At 45.4% G+C, this 10,314-nt stretch overlaps 2 long non-coding RNA genes across 2 annotated transcripts; one reads left to right on the top strand and one right to left on the bottom strand.

The window, feature by feature from the left end:
* Nucleotides 1–722: 722 nt before the first annotated feature.
* On the bottom strand, nt 723–8,889 carry LOC142035601 (uncharacterized). The gene is made up of 3 exons (XR_012651922.1): nt 8,762–8,889; nt 1,642–1,771; nt 723–1,213 (listed from the first exon to the last, which is right to left on the bottom strand). It is a non-coding gene; the product is annotated as an uncharacterized LOC142035601 (long non-coding RNA).
* On the top strand, nt 6,629–9,547 carry LOC142035600 (uncharacterized). Its single transcript, XR_012651921.1, has 3 exons — nt 6,629–7,600; nt 7,765–7,933; nt 8,613–9,547. It is a non-coding gene; the product is annotated as an uncharacterized LOC142035600 (long non-coding RNA).
* The last annotated feature ends 767 nt before the right edge of the window (nt 9,548–10,314 follow it).

Genomic DNA, 10,314 nt, shown 5'->3' with positions numbered 1-10,314 from the left:
ATACACGAACCACCATGCTGGCATTGCTTGTCAAACATCATGCCGCTTGTTGGCTATGGCACAGTGACAGCACGAGGAAAACTCTGGGCCTTAACCGCAGATGTTTTATATGGCTTGGCTTTTAACTCACAGCTGCAGAAACCCTTTTAACACACTGCTCTACCCCTGCAAGAAAAATTAAGAGTTTGTGCTAAGACCTAACTTATAACAAACAAAGCAGAGCACACCCTTGCATACATGGTTGGCATCCCCCACTGAAAGAGGCAATGGATTTTGACATCTTTAAGAAAACTTAATGACCACTGATATTAAGTCTCATGGAAAGATTTCTATTGACCTTCATGTTTGCAAAAACCCTTTTACCTTTAAAATGACTCAGAAGCCAAGTCCAGCCTAGCTGTGTGCCCTTAAATCCCAATTTGCTTTCCTGCAATTTCACCCTAATTGCATTTGATAGAAAATGGACAAACAATATTTCTATTCTGCTAGAAAAAGACGTGCCACCTGCCCAGCTGTGCTACTACTGACAAACTACAGAAGGCCACTTTTATCACTGAAACATTGCCTTTTAGTGACCAAGCCTGGATGAAGATCACAGAAGAGACTCACGCGAGGTGTGCATACCTGGTATTGTAATGCATAAAGCACAGTTGTTAATCCCTGGCTAATTAACATCTTCATTCAGCAGCTGAAGTTATGAGGAACACATTACCTGTGCATTTAAAAGTTACAGATTACATACGCACACCCTTAGTGCCACACACTGTCAGCTTCTACAGCTCATCCTATTTCCCCTCCTTCTCGCCCATTCCAATGTTTACTCCAATATTTCTTGCTTAGGAACTATACTTTAATTTTGAAAATACAACCTGACTAATTTTATTATATTTTTCATCTTAAACCCCCTATATTAAGGTTAACAGTAAAACACTCAAGCTGCTTAAAAACCTCTGGACTTAAGTCTCGAACTTAAAACTCCAGGCTACATGTTCAACTCTTAGCTTGTCAAAAGCTAGACATCAAACAAGATAAGGATAATATACTGTATAATGTAGAAAGAAAAACACAAAACCAGCCACCTAAATACAAGTTTTATTTCTTCAAAATCTAATTGCAAGTCCTGTTTACAGCACTGAAGGCAGGCAGCTACGGGGATGGGTCAGGCTCTGCCAGCAACACGAGATCAAGTCTCCAGAGGACTATTGTCAAGCTTCTGAAAGAAAGGGGTGAAATAAAACAAAAATATTTGTAAAACGTAATGGGATTTTTTCCACCACCACTGGAGAATGTTTTTCAGGCAGTTAGCCAGCACCACTTCAAAGAGTAAAAAAGCATGTGGTTTTTGCACAGCTTTGTACTTTAATATTAAACACCAAAAAAAAAAAGCTGGGCTCAGTGAGGCAGCCAGGCAACAGTCACTTTGATGCAGGAGAAAGTACGTCAATCGGCTGCATCACTGCAGCGGTTCCGGGGTCGGGGAACCCTCCTACAGCATCTCCCTGCCCACGCAGCAAGCACCATGTACCGCTCCCCTCCGCAGCACGGCGGGCCCGGCGAGAGGAGGGGGAGGAAGACAAAAAAACCCAAGACATCGTTTTTCACTCCAGCAAAAGGACAAAGCTGAGTCAGACGCTAACTCACAGGCAGCTTTTTGTAAGGTGTGGAGGTAACACTGCAAAGGCTGGAGCCATCCCACAGCAGGGTCGGGACGAGGCACATGCTGCTGGGCTGCTCCCCATTCTGCTGCCAGCCAGAGGGACGAAGGATGTCCCTGCAAGAGCTTGAATCATTGAATCATTTAGGTTGGAAGAGACCTTTAAGATCATTGAGTCCCCTTGAAGATCATCATCCCCTTGAAACGGGGATGCAAACAATCTCATTTCAATCTCATTTCTCTCAAAGATCCTTAGGAAGAGGTGGTCCCGATGCAGCAATTCACCCACTCTTGCTCAGGCATCGTAAAAAAAACCCCAAACAATCGGAGTAAGCCAGGCAAAGCACATTTACAGCAGTCGTGTTTGTGCTGCAACACACCGGACTTTCATGCAATTTCATTTTAATACAGGACCATTAACTACACGTTATGGGCTTGTTTTGCAACTGGCTCCTGACTGTCTGTAGAATTTAATTTAGACATATGAAAAAGACAGGTCTTAACTAAATAAGAAGTGCAATTTCTAGCAGCCCTGTTTTGCTATGAAAGCTAATTCTCAATTCCTCAAATTCCAAGTAGTTAAAAACTGGACTTCGGTCTTACTTGCCACTGTTTAACCTGTTCAAGTCTGGTGCTAACCTAGCTATATCCAAAAGGACCCAGACCTAAAGCTTATTGCACTATGGCTCTTCAGTCCTGCTTCTGCTCTTTTCTGAGCAGGTTTTCAAATCCATGCAGCAGGTTACCACAGGGCAAACCAGGACAGCAAGGCTTGCAAAGCATAAACTGTCAACCAACTCCATCAGCACCTTGCACAATGGGAACCCAACTCAACCCCCCCACAGATACTACTAAAAGCCTGATGTTATTGCTGAGAAGTTTGATTTATACCAGGCTCATCTCAGAAAAGCCAAGAGAAAGCCCTGCAGATTTCTCAGTTCTCATTCCACTGCAGAGAGCACCACACACAACATTCCTGAAGGACTTGCAGCAAAAAGCGGGAATTAAGAAACATGACATGCAGGCCCACACTGCCTCATCAGTGGCAGGCAGAGGTTATTCCTAGCAGCTAGCTGAAGTTAATACGGTTTATTTAAAAAAGGGAAAGTCCTCATGCTATATGAGAACCTCAAATGACTGCTGCTATTTGCCTAAAGTTTCTCTTTCACACTAAGATTAATTAGACAGTGCTGCACCTGCCTGGAGTCTCCTACACTAAAAATAAAGGGAAGAAAGGCAGGATTTAGTATCTTGTGAAAAATGCCTCTTTGGATTTGCCAGGGTGGCCAAAAGCTGCTTTGATATCAGTTGCTATGATTGCTAAAAAAAGACAGCTAGGCAGAACAAGTATAGTCCCTGGCATCGTGCGTCTCCTCCTCCTCCTCCCACAGGTGGCCGGGATCCAGCCCCGGCACGCAGCCGCCCCGCAGCCCTCCCCGGTGCTGGCTGGCGAGCGGTGCCGGGTTTCGCCGTTCGGCATCTGAAGCAAGTGAGTCGCGCTACCACCTCCTCGAGCCCCGAAAAACCTGGACCGTGGCATGCAAGCTCTCCTCCCCGCTGCACGCAGGGTCGGTGTTAAGGTTTTGGTGTGAAAGGGGAAGAAAAATCCCCCCCTCATCTGATTGCAGCATTGGAGGGGTTGAGTGAGAAGTACGGTTCATGGGACTTTAACCCTCCTAAGCAATGGAATGGTTTTAAATAGGATCACTCCAGCTGCTGCATGATACTCCTTCACTCTTTCCTGGGAATCTGTTATTCTGGAAACTGCCAAAGATACAGCAGAGACTGCTGGGGCCACACTGCAATAGGCAGCGCCCAGTGACCGGTGCGATGCTCGGAGCACCCTCAGCTCCTAGCAGTTGCTCCAGAAAGGCAGAACCCGCTTTGCCACTCAAACCCCTTACGTTCATCCAATGGTTTTCAAAGTCATGAATAAAGTTAAAAACAGAAGGAGAAAGTTCATTTTACCCTGCACTTACTCATTTTGTAAAAGTTGTGCTTACAGAGACAGAGCTTTTACGAGATGAGAGCAAAACTGTTTGCAAGGGTGCAACTTTTTGGTGAAATTTCAGTATTACTCAGAAAAGTGTCTTACACATCATCTTGACAGAGCTTGTATAAGCTCTTAGTGACAGCAAAGGCAGGAGGATGTTTTACCAATGTTGTGGGGAAAAAGGAGGAGCTATGACCTAATTTAGTAACTGAACTACGACCTGCAAGTTGATGAGTGGCTAATTGATGGAGGAAAGGCAACGTGCCTGTTCCAGAGCACCAATACTTCCTATTAAGTAGGAAACGCTGAAGAAGGAAAGGTAAAAGCAACTGCGGAATATGACAATGAGAAACTAGGTGGATTAGTCACTGAAGACTAGTAACACAAATAAATCCAGCGTGTGCATTCATTCATCCCCTCCTCCAAGGGCTTTGGGATGCTGCAGATGTTACACGCAGAGCGGCTCGACATTAAGTGTGAAATGAGGTAAATCCAATTCTCACAGGGAGAACGCTATCACTCTGACAGCACATAAATCCCACGGACTGGAGCTGGAAATGCCAGGAGAAATGACTGGGTCACTAGAAAGTGAATTCAACACCACCGCAGAAGACAGCAACGGACTTTCGGCAAGCTCCTTACCAAGGCTGTTGATCTGGGTCAACGACTAGACTCATGCAAAGGAAAGATTGGCCTGTTTTTACTTATTAAAGTAGAAGGAAATGCTTCCATAAATAGGAACTAGAGGAATCAGTACTGATGGCATTTGCTCTGACTTCATTCATCCCCAGAAGATGTAAACACCGAATTTTACTCTTGACTGATGGACAAAACAAGCCCTGAAAATCCCTCCGAGTTGTATGGGAAGGAAAGTGGTATGGTGTGGTGTGTTTTTTTGTAACCAGAATAGAAAGAGGAAAAGTGACCAAATTCCTGAAAAAATGAACATTCACCTAGAAAAGACTGTTTTTAAACACTGGCTTGAGCCCAGCCTGCTTTCCAATCGTCCATTCACCTCCAAAATGCCCTCAAGGTCCCCAGTACAGGAACTGAATCACAGTGACTGCAGGGCAGCAGGTCAAGGATCACAGGCAAGAGCAGCCTGTTGCTAACTTTCTCCTACTCTTCAGCAAGCTGGGGTTTTTTTTGCTATAATGTCCCACACACCAGCTCCTGGCTTGCTTCTGAGTGAGCCCAAAAAAGGGGGGGAAAGACAAGTTTGGAGCAGACTGGAGACAGGAGAAGTTACTTACCCTGAAGACCCATCAGGGTTTAAGGGAGCACATCTATGGCTCAAGCACTCTCTATTCAACAAAACTTTAAAATAACATGAAGTGGTCTAGCAGTAAAATCCACAAATACTGCTAGCTTGCATGCCCAAAACCGGTGTGTTTACCAGCCATGGCTCAGACCTGACAATTTGACATGTCTGATAGCAGCAGATCTGCTTGCAAACAGTCCTCAGTTTGCACTCGGAACACTCTGCATTCACTTAAAAATTTTCAAAAAGGGACTAATTACACATGCCTCTGCAGTTAGAAGCACATACAAACTAGCCCAGCTGTAGTATGACCAGCCTGGTCACAGAAGAACAAAGGCAATAACTGCAGGACAACAGGGAGTGCTGGCAGAGGGAGAAGAAAGCAGAGAAGACTCATTAAACCACTCAGAGAATCGTGACACATCTCATGCTGCCGCCCACACAGCAGGCAAACAAAATAAAACAAATTATTAATGAAAAAGAACAGCTGATACTATAGTGACCTGACCACAACTTGCAGGGGACAGAGCAGCTGAGCTGCATTCCAGGTGCCAGCTGCTGGCCACAGCACCTCCAGCTCCTCCACCAGTTTAATCTCCAAAGCCTTGGTCTCTCATGCCCAGACCTGGCGGACTCAGCTCTAAACTCAATTTGTCCTACAGATTACTCTACAGTCGAGCCTTGTGAGCACACACGTCCTTTGAAGATAAACACTGCTTCTACCCAGTGAATCAGCGTAAGCCAGCCCAGCTCTGAGCACTACGGTGGAACAGAGTCTCATTTTCTGAAATGTCAGAGTAGGAGTCTGCAGCTCATTAGTGCCAGCTCCAGCGCTGAAGATGCAGTGTGGTAGCGTGCCTTGAGGAATTAAGTAAGGTCAGTCCCAAATTTAGGGATTGGCTGCTAATGTGTCTTAAATGCAGTTTGTTAAAAATAAAGGGTTTATTTTGATATGGCATACAGCACATTGCATCATCTGGGGTGTGCGGCGAGACAGATGGTAAGAATAAGACAGAGCCTTCCCTTCACAGCATTTGCTACCATGTTAGGAGCCTCTTCAAATGACTGTTCAGTACGTTTTCCAGAGGCTGTTTAAGACAAGAGAGATTGAGAAGTAGATGATCAGCACTCCATTAACTAACATTTTAAAGGACCTGACAGCACTAAGAACAGGCATACCATAACTGTAAGTCTTACAGTATTTTTTAATTATTGTTGTTAATATTAGATAACTTGCCAACCAGTTGCTGACACTTAGGATGGGACAGCAGGTTCCCGGCTTTGCAGGAATCCTGTAAGTCTCCTATTACCCCCCAGTCACGTACTTCATCAACACCAGCCCTAACTGCTCCTCCAAGACAGCACATTAAGGTAAACAACATCTTAAAAGCTACTTTGAACCAACGTTGCACACTTCTAACGTCAAGTACCTCAGCCCTCGAAGAACATCACTGAAAAACAGCATGCCACCACCTCACTCCCACCAACAGCACATTAAGATTTGGCTGCCAACCTAAAATTGTTGGCAATTTTACAGCAGCAACAAGACGATAAGATGCCTGCTCAAATCCATGAGTGATGGACAGGTGCGGTAATATTCAGTTCAGAATTACGAGTAGAAAAACTGCAATACATATGTGGCAAAGCCAGCCAGCTTTTAGCTAATATTCTCCTGGAGTGAAAAAACCCAAGTCAGTAGACCTATAGAAACTGGAGGAAGTGTATTTGAAAGCAATATCATCCCAAAGTTAAAAGCAATAAATGGCTAAAGCTCCATATGAGCCTCTTGGCTCCTATATAGCCTGGAGCTCCAGATAGAGCGTCTGAGATAATTACAAAAAGCTCCACTTCGCCTCTGGAGCCGCAGAAGCAAGGGAGAGCTCAGCGTGCCGCGCGGCTTCCCGCTGGGGCTTTGGCTCACCGCTGATGACTGCGGTCCATAAAAGCCAGCAGAGCATCCTGCTGAGCCATCCCCACCACCCAGGGGAAGGCCTGCGAAGACACGACTGCCTCTTGCAGTTGCTGCGGCTGTATGTTTGCAGCATTAAGGCAATAAAAGAGCATGCAACGCGCTCTCCTTCTAACAGGTTTCCTGCCAATTTAACAAATGTCTTTAAGTACCAGGAAAGAAGCATCATCAGATTACGGCACAGCCAGTTCTGCATGTACAGAATGCAAAAATTACAGTTCCTTGAAGATATCTCAGAAGTGCTGGAGGAGTGCAGAGAGAGAGGCTGCTTTAATTGCTTTAACCCACTGTGCAGTATCTCTGTAGCAAATACTACTTTCTAAGGGTTCAAATCTGAAGTACAGTAGCTGTCCAAAGCTATTTGCAAGTTTATTGTAAACAAGTGCTACTTCTCAGGCCTCTGCTTCAAGCAAGATAAAGCATGGCAATTAAGCTACAACTTCTGTGCCAAAACAAGATAAACTAATTTTCTACTGAAATTCTGCAGAACTACCCCAAACTCCTGGAAGAGCAGCCTGGGGCATGGGCAGAGAAGCGAGTGGGCTGCAGGGTGCGATGCTGCTCCAGTGTGACAGCCTTCACCGGTGCTCAGGCTTCCAGCTGTCAGCAGATGGGGGGGTTCCTCCCTCTTCCTTCAGGGAGGAATTCAGGACCCAGTACTCAGAGCACAAGTTGGCTTCCACGTTCATCCTGCAATACCCGCCTGCACATGCCTGCGCTCGGGTAAGCCCGTAGACTTGCTGCTGGTAGTCTTCTCCAGTGAGGCTTGGCTTTAAAAGCTTGGGAGCAGTATTAAGTGAAGGGCTATCATGAAAGTAGAACTCAAATTAAACCTCTGATGCAGCTTCACATGGGAAAAGCTACATGCTGTATTAATTTATACGCAGCACCCAGGCTGCTGGGAGAGTGACTCATCCTTCGCACAGAAGCCGTCTGTCCAGTGAACTCATGGGATGTGTGGAAGCCACCAATGGTTCATGTTCAGCCCCCATCCACTCTGCACAGGACTTGGGCTGCAGCTCAGCAGCTATCTCCATCTTCTGACCCATTTTCCAGGTACACCAGACGATCTAATTCAAAAGCACTGTTGCGTTTGAGCAAACACCTCATGCATGAACCCAAAATGAGTTATTAGTTCAAGGCATCTCAGACTATTAGGTAGACTGAAGTTATGGATGGGTTAAGACTAGAGGAAAACTTGAGTAATTTAACATGCTCCGAAAGCGTCCTGCTGTGTTTACAATTAAAATACCACAGGAAAAAAACACTGTCCACAGAAAGGGGAAGAAATTTGTAATTGTTTCATACGCCTTGAACCCCTCCTGGCCTTGAATCCTTCGGCCAGACGCTGCATTCAACAGGTTAATGAGCTGGAGAGCTCATCAAAGGACAGATGTTTATTCCCCCTTTAATTTCTCTTCAAGTCACAAATGCTCACAAATATTTATCTACAGAAGTCATAGCACTAATCCCATCTCCTTCCTAGCTTTTAAGTTTAGTGATCAAAGTTGTACAATTTGTTGAAGACTGTATTTCAATTTCAGTTAGTGGTCTCTTCTAAAGAATAATAAAAAAAAGCATTTTTCATAGGGGAAATTAAGAGAAAATGGGCATGTTCTAGTGAAAATTAAAAGGCACATCAAAGCGAAACCAGGCAGCTTAATTTCACACCATCTATTCCTAAAAAGGATGACTGTAGGCAATCCCCTTTCAACAAAGGACTTTGCTTTCCCAGAAAAGCATTTCGAAGCACTGCCTCATCTACGTCCCCACCCACGCAGATACCCCTGGCTTCACATAAGAGTACCAGTTTGTGTGGAAACTCCTCTACATGCACCCCAATCCTCTTCAAAAACAATCTCAAGAGCAACAAGCGAATCCCACCTGCGTTCCCACCCCTCGGTGGCACAAGGAAAACGGAAGCCGTGACAACCAAGGCGCTTGCTCAGAAGGTGGCCCTGGGAAAGGGCTTTGTTTTGTTTTCCCCTGCCCCTCGACCCTTAGCTGGCCACAGCTGGAAACACACAGCTTTTGAGGTCTGACTTGATTATCAGAGCTCAGCTGCATTTCACTGTTAACTATGCAAGCCCTATACGGGACAAGTGCACCACTGAAATTTCACCTGATAAATAAATTAGGTTAAAATCCAGTGTATGGTGTGGTAAACATTTCTTAACTATTATTAGCCAAAGGAAAGAGTGTGACTGAGCTCCTTTAACAGTCAACATTGGCTGCTTCCACCTGTCCTGCTGCCAGGGGTTTAGTTTGCTGCCAGGGGACACACGGTACCTTCGCTGGACAGCTGCACCAGGATGACAGGCCACTGCTGTAATGGAGTATATTAAAATTCAGTGCTGTGAGCCAGACAAGCATGTGCAGGATGTCTTCAACAACAAACCGCCGCCGGGTGCTGCAACCACGCAGAGATGGTTCAACTATCAAACCCAAAGCACTAGAGGTGCACTGGGGGCACGCCGCTCCTCGAGCCCAGGGAACTGAGAATCTGCAGAGTCCTCCAGTCCGTTTATCAGAGATGCTCCTTTTCCCTCCTCTGCTTCCAAAGTAGTCTAAACTGGATTTCTTCAGAAGCAAAAGGCCAAACTTCCCCACATGAGGGCAGCAATTAGGACATTATTAGAAATGCCTTCTGAGATGACCGTTCTCTCCTTCCCCCCCTCTCGGTGCACACTGATCCTGGGGAGTTGTTTGTCTCCACTCTCCATTTGTCATCCTCACTCAAAGAGCACATGAGTCAGACTGTGCACCACAGATGCTGCTGATAAGCGCACACTCCATTTGGGAATATTAGCAACCCTGCAGAACAGAGACAGCTAAAAAAACAAATCCCCATCTACTGACTCCCAATCAACTATGCCAGTAAGTGCCTGGTAAATGTCACTGGCTTTACACTTTGTATAAACATCAATCTTTGGATGGTCCAGATTGACTCAACTCCTGCAAGATCGGAAGCACACACCTTATAAAAAGGGCTGCAACCGAGCTGCACCTTCAGCACGGAACAATCAGTGCCCGTCCCAGGGGTGCTCACCGTAGTTCTGTCCCAACAAATACCACAAAGATGAAAAAGGAGATATGTAACTTATTTTCGCGCAGCAATCTTACATAGGCTGGATTTTTGCTATGTGTAATTTTCCAAAGCAGCAAAAGTGAAGCAATCACATGGACCAGTCATAGCAGAGAGCTCAAGCCCTGGCGAGCTGAAAGCTCGACCCCAGAGACCAGCAGCTTTGCTCTGGAAAAGGGATCCGATGAGCTTCAGTAAAACAGCACCGACTGTAGGTGCTCTCACACTGGTTTGGAATCAGTTTACCAAAACAGAATTAAACTAGATAAAAGGAAACACTTCAGTGCATGTATACAATCCCACTAAATAAAACTATGCATGATTAAAAAGCCATCAGCTTCAGTGCTGATAA

The sequence above is a fragment of the Buteo buteo genome, chromosome 10 (genome assembly GCF_964188355.1).
Source record: "Buteo buteo chromosome 10, bButBut1.hap1.1, whole genome shotgun sequence".
NCBI lineage: Eukaryota > Metazoa > Chordata > Aves > Accipitriformes > Accipitridae > Buteo > Buteo buteo.
This window is presented reverse-complemented; position numbering and strand designations above follow the sequence as displayed.